This window comes from Lutra lutra, chromosome 4 (assembly GCF_902655055.1).
Source record: "Lutra lutra chromosome 4, mLutLut1.2, whole genome shotgun sequence".
Classification (NCBI taxonomy): domain Eukaryota; kingdom Metazoa; phylum Chordata; class Mammalia; order Carnivora; family Mustelidae; genus Lutra; species Lutra lutra.
In genome coordinates, this window is record NC_062281.1 from 72,789,211 (window position 1) to 72,801,359 (window position 12,149).

Genomic DNA, 12,149 nt, shown 5'->3' on the forward strand with positions numbered 1-12,149 from the left:
TACATTAATGTTCATTGCAGTTTTATTTGTAATATCCAAAATGCAGGAATAACCAAATGTGCATCAAATTTGGAACAGATAAATAAATGTTATACTATCCCTCTGATGAAATATAACTCAGCAATAAAAAGGAAGGGACTCTGGGGGCGCCTGGGTGGCTCAGCGGGTTAAAGCCTCTGCCTTCAGCTCAGATCGTGATCTCAGGGTCCTGGATTGAGCCCCTGCATCAGGCTCTCTGCCTGGCAGGAAGCCTGCTTCCCCCTCTCAATCTGCCTGCCTCTCTGCCTACTTGTGATCTCTGTCTGTCAAATAAATAAATAAAATCTTAAAAAAAAAAAAAAAAGAGAAAGAGTCCTTGAAATACACAAACATCATGGATGAATCTCAAAATAAGAGTGAAAAAAGGGGGGCACCTGGGTGGCTCAGTGGGTTAAAGCCTCTGCCTTCAGCTCAGGTCATGATCCCAGGGTCCTGGGATCGAGCCCCACATCGGGCTCTCTGCTCAGTGGGGAGCCTGCTTCCTCCTCTCTCTCTGCCTGCCTCTCTGCCTACTTGTGGTCTCTGTCAAATAAATAAATAAAATATTAAAAAAAAAAAGAGTGAAAAAAGACAGATCAAACAAAGGGGAAAGGTGTATGCCATATAATAGCATTTATATAAAATTCTAGAAAATGAGGGGTGTCTGGGTGGCTCAGTTGTTTAAGCGACTGCCTTCAGCTCAGGTCATGATCCTGGAGTCCCAGGATCGAGTTCTGCATTGAGATCCCTGCTCAGCAGTTTTGGCTCAAATTGTGATCTCAGGGTTGTGAAATCAAGCCCCACATCAGGTTCCACTCTTAGCATGGAGTCTGCTTGGGATTCTCTCTCCCTCACTCCTCTCTCTCCCTGTCTCTATACCCCCTCTTCTCTGCCCCCAACTCTTTCTCAAATAAATAAATAAATCTTTTTTTTTTTTTAAGTATATGCCATTTTTTTTTAAGGATGATTAGACAAACAGAATTTGGTGGTCATTCGTAAGTATGCTCCATGTAACAGTTTCTTTCTGTTACTTTGACATTAAATTCTGGGAGATTCTGGACCAGAGGAAGGAAGACTATGAAAGGAAGATTCCTATTGAAAGATAAGACATAAGAGAATGAGCTAAAGTTCTAGCCCCAGCTTCTGGTTCATGTGCTTCTCAAGCACCAGCCAAGTTTCCATCTTTGGTCCCGATTCCATACAGTGAACACACCCCATCAGCACAATCCCAGTAAAATCCCTATCTACTACCCATCCACAGCACCTGTGACTTTGCACCCCAGCCTCCGGCCCGCCTTCCAGACCACACCTTGTCCTTAAACCCTGCCAGCTCTTCAGTCCAGTCCACTGGCCAAGTTTCTAGTGAATCCAGTCCTGACCTGGCCCACTGGGTCATTTCACTCTTCCTGAACTTTCCAACAGAGTGAGAAAAACTCTCGTGTATCTGCATTCACACTAAAAACTTGCTGAAGACCTTTCCTCAGAATTTTAGGTAGCATCAATGGGACTTTCTCTCCCAACACCCCTTCCAAAGGTGGGGTTCAGTCTACTCCCTTTTGCGGTGGCCTGCTCCTTATCAACAGCAATGCCCATTCCTTTGGGCGACACTCTGAAATATTCCTATATGAAAGGCTGAAATTTATAAAGGCATCATGAAGGCATTCTAGAAGGCTTGAGTAGGATTATTCTAAGAATTTTATCCAACCACTTCAAGAAATTTCTTCTGTTGACCTTTAGGATTACTACTGAAACTGCGAAGGCTTTTGCTGATTTATCCCAGAATATCATCCTTGTCAGTGCACGGTCATGTAGCATTATTACCAATGCAAAGGGGTTTATTCTTTTCTTCTTTTTCTTTTTTTTTTTTTCCCTCTGACTGGCTCAAAGTGGGATACCAGGACTAAGTTAGAAATAAGCCTGATAAGAATGAGAAGATTTAAGGATTATAACTGGTTCTCATAAACTCCGTTCAGGAGAGCTAGGGGAAGTGACTCTCATCTGCCAACATGTCCTCAGGCAGAAGTCTGAACACAGAATGTACAAACCATCCTCCATGTCGAGGTGAGATTTTTCTCAGAAGGAGAGAGAGAGAGAGAGAGAGTGTGTGTGTGTGTGTCTCATGGGTCTGTGTGAAGTATGCTTGGGTTAGCCAAGCTTGATCAATGGAAGCTGTGCTAACTGGAATAGAGAGACGCTGATGAACCAAGGGAATATGTGAGAGAAGAGGGACGAGGCATAGAAAATGTCAAAGGTTAGCTAAGTTGAATTCTGGAATAATGAGACCAGGGCTTTCCTGTTGCCCGAAAGCCTTACCTCTTGGGTTCCCGGAGCAGAATTTGCAAAAACAGACTGCAGAATAGCCTTTTCTCCAGCCAGAATTCTTAGTAGGCAGTCATGTGGGGGTAATTGCCCCTTTGTCTGGGAGGGAGTGGGAACTCCCTCCTTGAGCTCAGCCCCTCGGACTTCTGCCTGAATGGAGAGAACTATGGCTGTGGCTGGAGCTTGGTGTAGTTGGCAGGGTTGGGGAGAGGGAGCCCCACTCACAGAGCCACTGTGGTTCTGACAAAGGCCCCGGGGGTCTTACCTTTCCCTGCGTGGAAAAAGGCAGGAAGGAAACCGGAAGTGACTGATGTCTTGCTGATGTCAGGCACTGGGCTGGGTGATTTCTCCCTTAATACCTAACCTAACTCTCACAATGCCCCCAGGAGATGGGACTTCTAACTCCATTTTCATAGAATAAGGGGCCATGGAGAATAATTTAGAGACTATTAAGCCTTACAAAGGTTGAACAAGTTGCAGTAACTTCATAGCTAACTCCGTGGTGAGCTGTTGTTTCCACGCCTGTCCGAGTGTGGGAGCGACTCCTTGGCGGTGGGGGAACTTAAAGCTACTGCACGAGGTCCGATATACTTCATTATGACAGTCAGGTACCCAGTGATGAATGATGGCCAGGTCTTCCAGAAAGACAGAGAGAGAGAGACCTTGCTTCTGCCTGCCTCAGGCCACTGGGGTACTTTGGCGTGGAGCCCCTTGTTTTCAAATGATTTACAAGAAAACAAGATCAAGTTGACTTCTTTTGTTATGGACTCATTTCTGTTTTTCATTTTTTTGAGAGGTTATTATAGACCAAGATTTTAAGATGTTTCATTCCAGTCCGAAAGCCAATGAAATAAAAATAGAAAAAGCAAAACTGAGTAACAAATAAAGGAAATTAATTTAATAACAGATTTTGCTCAGTCTCTTGGGGCCTCCCCCAACGAGAATCCCCAAATACTTTTGGAGTGAGAGCATGGCCGCTGCTGAGTAAAAAGCCTTTTGATTATGGCTACAGAAGAGAGAAACTATTATAGGGGTAGCTAACACTGGCACACAGCTAAACTACACTTCCCAGCCTCCCTTGCAATAGGGTGGGGGAGGGGGAGGGCCAAGGTCCAGCATCAGTCCTTCTCTGTTCAGTAGAAAATGAGCAGAACTGATATGTGCCAATCCCAGGTCATAAAACCGTGTGCAATCCCATGTGTGCTTTTCTCTTCCCAGCTGGCTGGAATGAGTCAACTCTGGGGTCTGTCTTGGGAGCCTCAAGATGCAAGGAGCCCAGGCCCTTGACTCATTGTGGAGGAGGGCCGCCCAACAGCCTTGGGCTGTTATGTATCAAGATAGAAACTTTTAGTATGTAAAGCTGCTAAGATGTGGGGCTTTCGCTGTGACAACAGCTAACATGCCCTTAGCTAATACACCAGAGCTCTCATTTAGCTCACTTTCCCAGAGATCATGATGTGAGCCCCAAAGAACCAGAGCCCCAAGAATGGAAAGTACGCTCCCAGGGAGGCAGGCCTCTCTACCTCTGAGCCTCCAGAATTTTCCTCACCTTCAACGCATGCTCCACCTATAGGAAGTGTGGAGAGATTGGGGGAAACATTTTCTGTATATGATTTAGAAAGCAGAATTCAGTTGTGACACCCAGAATATACTTCACTGGAGGATAAAGTCATGAAAGAGAACATTTGTTTTCAGACTGACTGGGGGAGAAAACCAAAGTAAGTGAGCAAAACAAGAGTGAACTATAAAGGCTTTTCTGTCGTTTTATTGCAGTAAATAAAAAGTAAGCAAAACAATCAGAAATCCTAGAAAACTTGCTTTTGTGACTATAGAAGACTTAGGTGTACCCGGAATCCATTGTTTGGGTGCAATGTGACATTTTAAAGTACTTGACAGCGTTTAAGACAGTTTTTCCTTTAAACACATTACATTCACCCTTCCTACAAATGCGTTTAGTCTGGTAAACACTACCTGTAATTATCCTAGCGACAAGTCAGTAGCGTTTGGGTTTCTGTCAAATACTACAGATTTCCACAGTGTAGCACGACATTTAACGAGGATTATTCAATTGGTATCCTTCTTATTCCATGACAGAGGTGAAGTCTGTGGTTGGAAGGAAGTCCTAGCCGCAGTCAGGGGATGAAACTGTGGATGTGAAAGGTGTGTCTTCTCCAAGAACAGAAGAAATCCTGCAAGAGAAGGAAGCAATGAGGTGACAACTTGAGAGGAAGGGATTTATACCAAGACCTTGGGTGCCCAGCTAGTGCACGGCTCTCTGAAGGCTGGATGGGTGTGTGGAGCGTGGGCAACCAGGAATTATCACCGGAGCATAATTTCTGTTAGTCGGGGTACAGAAAGAGAAGGTCAGGGCTCTCCCCGGGGGAACTCACGCACCTGCCCAAGTACAGGGAAGCCACGAGAAGGTCTGAATACCCTATCTGTGCACAGAGCCCGAAGATGTGTAAAAACAAATTGCTTCCCCTACAGCACACGGAGAAGACCCCCAAAGGTGACGTACTGGGCCTTCAGAGCCAAAAACCAGCCTGAGAGGACGTGCGCTCTGTTCCAGGTATCCTTAAAATGCTGCAATCTGCGTGTAGCTAGCCCTTTAAAAACAGCTCCAGGCCAGCTCAAACTCATCCGCAGAACTATTCAGTTTGTTTTAGCAACTGCTTCCCCTGCCCTGGTCTCCCATTACTTCATCTGCATTCCCCAGATGCTGACCCCGTCCCCCTCTAAGCCCACAGCGTTCCCCCCACACACACACCCCCCCCCCCCCCCGCCACGATGCAGTTTTCATAATCTCCTAGGGAACTCCCCGTACTGAGCCCTGGCAGCCCCACAGGATTCCACCTCTTGGGTCACGGGTGGAACCTGATGCCCTTCCCCAGCTTCTCGGGTTGCAATCCTACCTGCCCCAGATTTCGGGCCTGCGTCAGAGGCTGTACGGGAGGAGGCAGGGAGGTGACCCTGTTCGGTCCCTTCGGGGCTGAACTCCTCCGCGCAATTTCAGCAAGCCAAGAATAGTCCTGAAGGCAAAGGTCGCTTAGTACGGTTGCCCTGAGAGGGCTGTGAAGCCAGGACTGCCAGGGTCTCTGACCCTTGGTTCAAAGCCCTAAGTCAGTGGTCTTTGCGTGACCAGTGAGTCACCGACATGTCCTTCATACTCGCTGCCACTGTGGAGTAGCAGGCTTCAGGGACATAGGCGAAGCAACCTTGGATGCAAGAGACAGAAGGCTGATTCGAACCAGCCTAAAATAGTTTATTGGCTCAGAGCTAAAACGGAGTCCAGATCAGTGGCGGTTCTTAGGGCTGCATCCAGAGATGGTTCAAATGCTATTGCTGGGGATCTCTCTCTCTTTTCTCTCTCCCTGTCTTGGAAAGAGTGAATGTGCACGAGAAGCGGAATGTCTGTGAGAGAACATGACTTACATCCCAACACTTAGCAACTCAAGAGAGGTGGCCAGTCTATCCCAACAGCTCCAGGAGAAAATGTCTGGAGAGAATTCCCATTGGCCCCGTCCCGGTCGCGTGCTCATCTCTGAGGCAATCAGTGATCAGCCAGACCTGAACCCACAAAACCACCGGGGTGGCTAAGGTGGGGGCTGCGCTCCAAACCTACAGAAGGATTTATTCTGAAGAAAATGGGGCTCTCCAGTTGCCTTCACTTTGCTATGACCAGTTGTCGTTTTCAGACTTTGCCTTAGCTGCCACGGATAACCTCTTCTTCCTCCTTGAAACATGGCGTCTACCATCCTGTGACCCCGTTCTCCTCGTTTACCTTTTCTCTGGGCCTTTTATTCCCAGCCTGTTTTCCCCTGGCCTTCCTCATCTCCCTGGTCTCCTCATGCTGCAGCCCCAAAGCTCAGGCCCGACCTCTCCCTCTCCTCTGCCTTCGGTCCATGCTCCGTTGGTAATCTCATTCTGTCTTGTGGTCTTATATAGCATCTATATAGTGGACGCCAGATTTATATGTGAGTGCTTCCTCTCCAGAGCACCAGACTCCACTTGGAGTGGCCCCCACCCCAACATGGACGACCAACAAGTGTCTCAAAGAGTTCCAACCCTGAGCTTCTGATGGGGCCCCCAGCGTCTTCTCCTTGCCATTCATACAACAGTTCCTGAGACCAAATGACTCAGAAATATCTTTGTCTCCACTCCTGCTCACGTGCCACATCCAGGCAATCAGCAAATCATGGCATCTCACCTTTGAGGATAGACTCTATTACTCACCTCCTCCACCATTGCCAGTCTGGGCCAAGTCATAGCATGCCTCACCAATAGATAACCACCACCTCCTAATTGCGTGCCCGTCCCTGTCTTGTTCCTCTTTCTGCATTCACTCAGCTCAGCGGTCAGAGAAAACCTATTAGCAGAATCAGACAACGACTTCCTCTGGTCAGCACCCTGAAGTAACCCTCTGCTCACTCAAGATAAAACTCTTAGAGTAGTCTGCAAAGCCCTACACAGTCTCTCTGTGCACCAACCCCCATTTCTTCCCTGTTAGTCGACTGCCCTACCCCAGCCCACCAGTTCCAACCACACCATTCCTCTCATTAACCAAGCAAGATTATGCCTCAGGGCCTTTGCACTTGCCCTTCCCTCTATCTGGAGTCCTCTTTCCCCAGATGTCTACATGGCTTCTTTATTCATGTCCATCAGATTTTTAATTCAATATCCCTTTTCTGTGAGACCTTCACTGACCGCCCCAATCTAGAACTGCAAATCCCTTCCTGACTCAAACTTCTTATCTTCCATCACCACGTTGCTTTTTCTCCATATAGTGAGTATATTCTAACACACCTATTTTTAAAATACACTTTTAATTTATTTATTTCACTTAATTTTCCCTTACTTATTTTAGCCCCTGTTTCCCCAGCACTAGACTCTGCTGGAGGAGGGCCTTTTGTCTGTGTGTTCAGTTCACTAGTACTGCTAGGATAACTCCTCCAGCCACCGGAGGAGCGAATAAAATGGAGTGACTTTCTCAGTCCTCCAATCTGGCCCCCATGGGCATGTGGTAACCTTCAAGCTCCCCTCTTGTCTCACCCTCTGAGTCTCCTTGGCCAATAGTTGACATGCAGGGACCAGGAAGCAGCACAGAATTACTACCCAGACAGAGACAAAATGACTGCCTGTGACTGGGAAAGAAGAGGCCAGACCACAGAGGAGCACGCGTGAGGGTTGGGCAGCAGGGAAAATGTGGTGGGCTGTGACATTCCAGTCATGGGAGGGGGTCCCGTGGGCAGCAGCTAGACCGGCCCCAGCATGGGGGCCTGCAGTCGTGGGTGGGAAGCTGCACGGCCTCAGTCCTTTTTTAGGCCAGTACAGAGCAGATGCCAGGTCCAAGCAGGGCAGACAAGGGGACAGAAATCATGAGACATGCTGAGGTCAAAATGGATGGGGGCCAGAACACAGTGCCCGGGGAAGCTCTGCCACAGAGGCAGGCAATCTGTCACCCTTCCCGGCCAGGGTTGAGGTGAGCTCTTTGAAGACACCAGGCTCTCCCTGCAGGGCTGCGTCTTCTCTTACCTTAAAGGGTCAACTCCTTATTTCTTTCACTTGGCAGCCTGGACCTCTTCAGGCAGAACCCCAGTTACTGGTCTGGCCACCTCAGGAGGGCCGCCTCCACTGGCCTGGTCATACCCATGAGACAGCCCCCTCAGCTGCAGCCAGTCCACTCACTGCTTGAAGGAGACCCACCTCCCAGCTCCCCAACACCCGCCGCAATTTTTGTTAGCATTATAGAATGCAGAGGTACCTGAGAGACCCTCCCAGTCCAAGATCCTCATTTTATCTGTGGGAAACCTGAGGCCCTGGGGAGTTGAGCTAGCTGCAAGGGCAGGGCCCAAATGAGGGCTTCTTACACAAGACCGTGCTGTCGAAAGTGGCCTCCATCCCAGAGGCTGGGCTAATCACAGGCCAGACCTGGGTGCTTTACCGGGGAATTGGAAGCTCTCTAACGCTCCAAGAGTTTGCAGCGTGAGGGATCAAATAGCACAGCCACTCTGGGAGGAGTGTGTTTACACCACCCTCTCTCTTTTCTCTCTGCTCCCCATTTCGTGATGGGATCGGGTGAGGTCACTCCTCTGCCTGATGAAAATCTCGGCCCTCGCCAAGCTGCTGCTCTCTCTAAGCTCATTATCTGACTGGCTCATACTTTCCCATGGGTTGCAGGGAGGAGGAAAGGTAATTAAGTGTTTTGCTTAAATGGCCTTTTCAGTTGACAGAAAGAGCTGCCCAGGGATGTGGTGGCCGCTCCTTCCCCGTTCTCTCCCTGCGAGGTGGTGGGGGGCGGGGGCAGCAGGCTGAGCGCAGGCACTGGGGCGGGGGGCCAGGGAGGGAACCAATGACAGTGCAAAGGCCAAAGGGACCAAGGCTGCCGCCCTCCCCCAGATAATTCCGAAATTGGATCATTGGCAGGCAGATAATGGAGAAGGGGAAAATAAGCCCAGGTCGGCCTTCCTCCCCTGGTGGAAGGAAAGCTTCTGATTCCCATGTCCATAAGATTTTGGGTGTCACATGTGATCAGGCCCACAAGAACCAGGGCTCTTCTCCTGCCTCAAATGGGCCTCTGTGGGACCAGTGTCCTGTGTCTAAATCTTTTCAGTGGTGATGGGTCATATTCCTTTACAGTGCCAAGTAGTCACTGCTGCTAGAGAATGCGTTATTTTGGGAGAAACGATACTGCTCTTTGGAGCCCTTTTAGGCAGGGTGATGGGACAGGAGCCACAGGCCAAGTACAAGTGTGCATTTCCCCAGACTCCCGTCCTTTGGTCCACAATGGCCTCAGCCTTCACAAGAAGGAGCAGAATACACGTTTCCATACAGAGAAGAATCTGGATGCCAAAGAGGTCATTATCCAAACATACGAAGCAAGAAAGAAAGGGAGGGTGGAAGCAGGGAAAAAAGAAAACAAAGTAAAAACGGGACTGTGACTTGCCGAGGTTGGGAAACCACTGACAGGGCCACAAAGAACTACTTAACTCGGCCCACAAAGAGTTAAGTCTTGGTGACCAGCACCGACAGATGAGTCCCGGGCACATTCAGCATCATTGTGTTAAAGATAATAGTAGCCTTATTATAACAGAGAGCCCCCTATACATTAGTGCCCACACAATGTCACCTGTCTGTGAATTCAGCAGAATTTTGTTCACGGAATAATACAGTTTTACCATTGTTCCAGCTTAGAACTACACATTCATTAATAGAAACAGTATCTCTGCACTTCTCGGCTATGCTAAGTCCCCAAAAAAAAGGCTCATTATGGAGTGTGGTCCCATAGCCAGTAATGGCAGTCATTATGACAACGTGCATTAATATCAAAGGATTCGTGATTATCTTTACATTTGTTCCTGGCATCATCAGCGGTTTTCTAAATTGTGCACCAATCTCAGTGTAATCAGGGGTCCTTGCAACCTCTATCCTTATGCAAAATTTCCTTGCAAGTTGTTAGAAATTGCAGAAGACATGCCTTGTAGGATGTTTCTGAGCTATCATTTTGTTTCAGACTGAACCACGAATCATAGTCAAGGTGACTTCACTGTCCTTCAGTGGTATTTGGCCCAAATCAGGTCAATCACGTGCTTCAGAATTATCATGGGAATGAACATACTGAAGACATAAATCTTTCCTCTTCTGTATATTGGGTTGGGATGGTTCCAGGTGGGCCACCAAAACTCGGGAAAGGAGAGAAATTGACATATACAAGAAAATTCAAGGGAGGAAAAATGAATTTGCCAAAATTGTGTTTATTACTGAAGAGATTCCTAATCTTTCTTTCTCTTGTAGATGGGCAATGTGACAAGCTCTAGCCTGTGAAACAGAAATGGGAGTTGATGGTTGTTTCTGGGCCTAGTTAGAGGACAGTGTATGACACCTGTACCCTTTCTCCTTCTGTTCTACAATGTTCTTGTCAAAGTTCAGCAAGCTGTACATTTCAATGTGCTTTTCGGTGCATGCATTATGTGTTGATTAAAAAGCCATAAAAATGGGACACCTGGGTGGCTCAGTCTTTAAGCATCTGCCTTTGGCTTGGGTCATGATCCCAGGGTCCTGGGATTGAGCCCAGCACCGGGATCCCTGCTCAGCAGGAAGTCTGCTTCTCCCTCTCCTGCTCCCCTTGCTTGTGTTCCCTCTCTCACTGTGTCTCTCTCTGTCAAATAAATAAAATCTTTAAAAAACACACACATGCACATAAAAATAAGAGGTGGTCCTGAGTAAATTTTGCCCTCCATGGTACCCTTCACTTCTAAAACTTCTGCCTTCTGGTGGCTCCATTCACCAACATTCTTACTTTTGTTCACGGATAATGAATAGAACGCCTTCTCCTCAGGCCCTAGGACCAAAGGAGGGAAAGATCAGAGTCTCATCAGAGTCTCAGTTGTTAGGGATTTATTGATCAAGTGGCTTACAGGACAAACTGGTGAGGGAGGGAGGGAGTGAAGCATCGTGGAGAGGAGAGGAAAGAGCTGAGCAACGCTGTTAGCTTAGGAAAGTCCAGCCTTGGCCTGATCTGTGGTAGGGGGTGAAGAGAGTTCCAGAGCATCAACACAACTGCAGACCTACCGCTCCCACATGATGTAAAAGATTTTGCCTTTCACACCCCCTTTGCAATAAACCATTGCCTGGGAAGCCCCCCCATCCTGGAAGTCAATGCAAATTTTCCTGGTATGACTATTCCCATCTGCGGAGGGAAATGTTTTAGAGCAGGGGACAACAGATATCTATGAACCACGGACACACAGATCAAGGGGCCGTTCTGGCCCAGGACAGTGGATCCGAACACAGGAACACAGCACCTACTACAGTCCACCCCTTTCACCATCCACTTCCACTTGTTCTCACAGCCAGTGGGTGTCCTCGTGACCTTGGGTGTCATGCGTGATCGGGGCCATCCATCCAGGCCTGGCTTCTTCTGGATTCTGTGTCACAATTCCTGAAGAAACTTACAAGAGGATTGTTAGTGGGATGAGTTACAGTCCCCATGACTGCATCTGGTCCTGGGGCTACATACTTCATCATCATTATTGCCCTGCTCTACCAACTAGTGGTTCATTCCCCTCACCCTTGGGTAGCACTTCTGTGGTCCTGGGTGATTTTCATGAAGCATCTAAGTTCTTCGGACCATGCCCTAATCAGGCCATGTTTGCTCTACTTGCCCATCTGCAATTTAGAGTGAGCACTGAGAGTAACCACAGGAGGATCATCAGAATGCCAAACATATGACCCCCAGTTCTCTGCATGTACCAGCAGTCCCTCACGATGGTCAGAATCAATCACTTCTGCTTATCATAGATTTTTCCTTGTCCAGTTGTCAATTGGCATGAGGAGACCGTATGACCAGAGGGCCAGCTATAGCTTCACATTTGCCAGAATCCTCACTGTGCTTCTTGGTGGTAGCAGCACCTTTAAAAACCAGGATATCTAACACTGTATGGATAGAAAACACGAACTTCTCAAGTCAGACATGATGACGGCAATGCTGATGATCAAAGTCATGGCTATTTCCTGGAGCCATGATTTTTTACCTCTTATGGATACAGCATGTATAATAGCATTAGTCTGCAAAGTCTCTGCATCTTGAAATAGTGCCTTACTCACACAGGGTGTCACACTCAAGCCAGTGATTCAGCTGCTTGGTTGAAAGCCTTTTCCACTATTCTATCAGGTTGGCAACTTCTGAGTGGTGTGGTATGGGGTCGAATCAGTAATCCCATGGTCATGTGCCTACTGCCTCACCTCCTTTGCCATCAAATGAGTCTTGAGTCTAAGGAGATGCTGGGTGCAATCCCACGTCAGTGAATGAGACA

At 47.9% G+C, this 12,149-nt stretch overlaps 1 long non-coding RNA gene across 2 annotated transcripts; it reads right to left on the reverse strand.

Moving 5' to 3' along the window:
* Window positions 1-4,075: 4,075 nt before the first annotated feature.
* Window positions 4,076-8,074, reverse strand: LOC125098171 (uncharacterized). 2 transcript variants are annotated; one of them, XR_007126749.1, is made up of 2 exons: window positions 7,870-8,074; window positions 4,076-4,526 (listed from the first exon to the last, which is right to left on the reverse strand). It is a non-coding gene; the product is annotated as an uncharacterized LOC125098171 (long non-coding RNA). The 2 variants fall into 2 exon arrangements; XR_007126748.1 differs by lacking the exon at window positions 7,870-8,074 and adding an exon at window positions 5,250-6,561.
* Window positions 8,075-12,149: the final 4,075 nt, after the last annotated feature.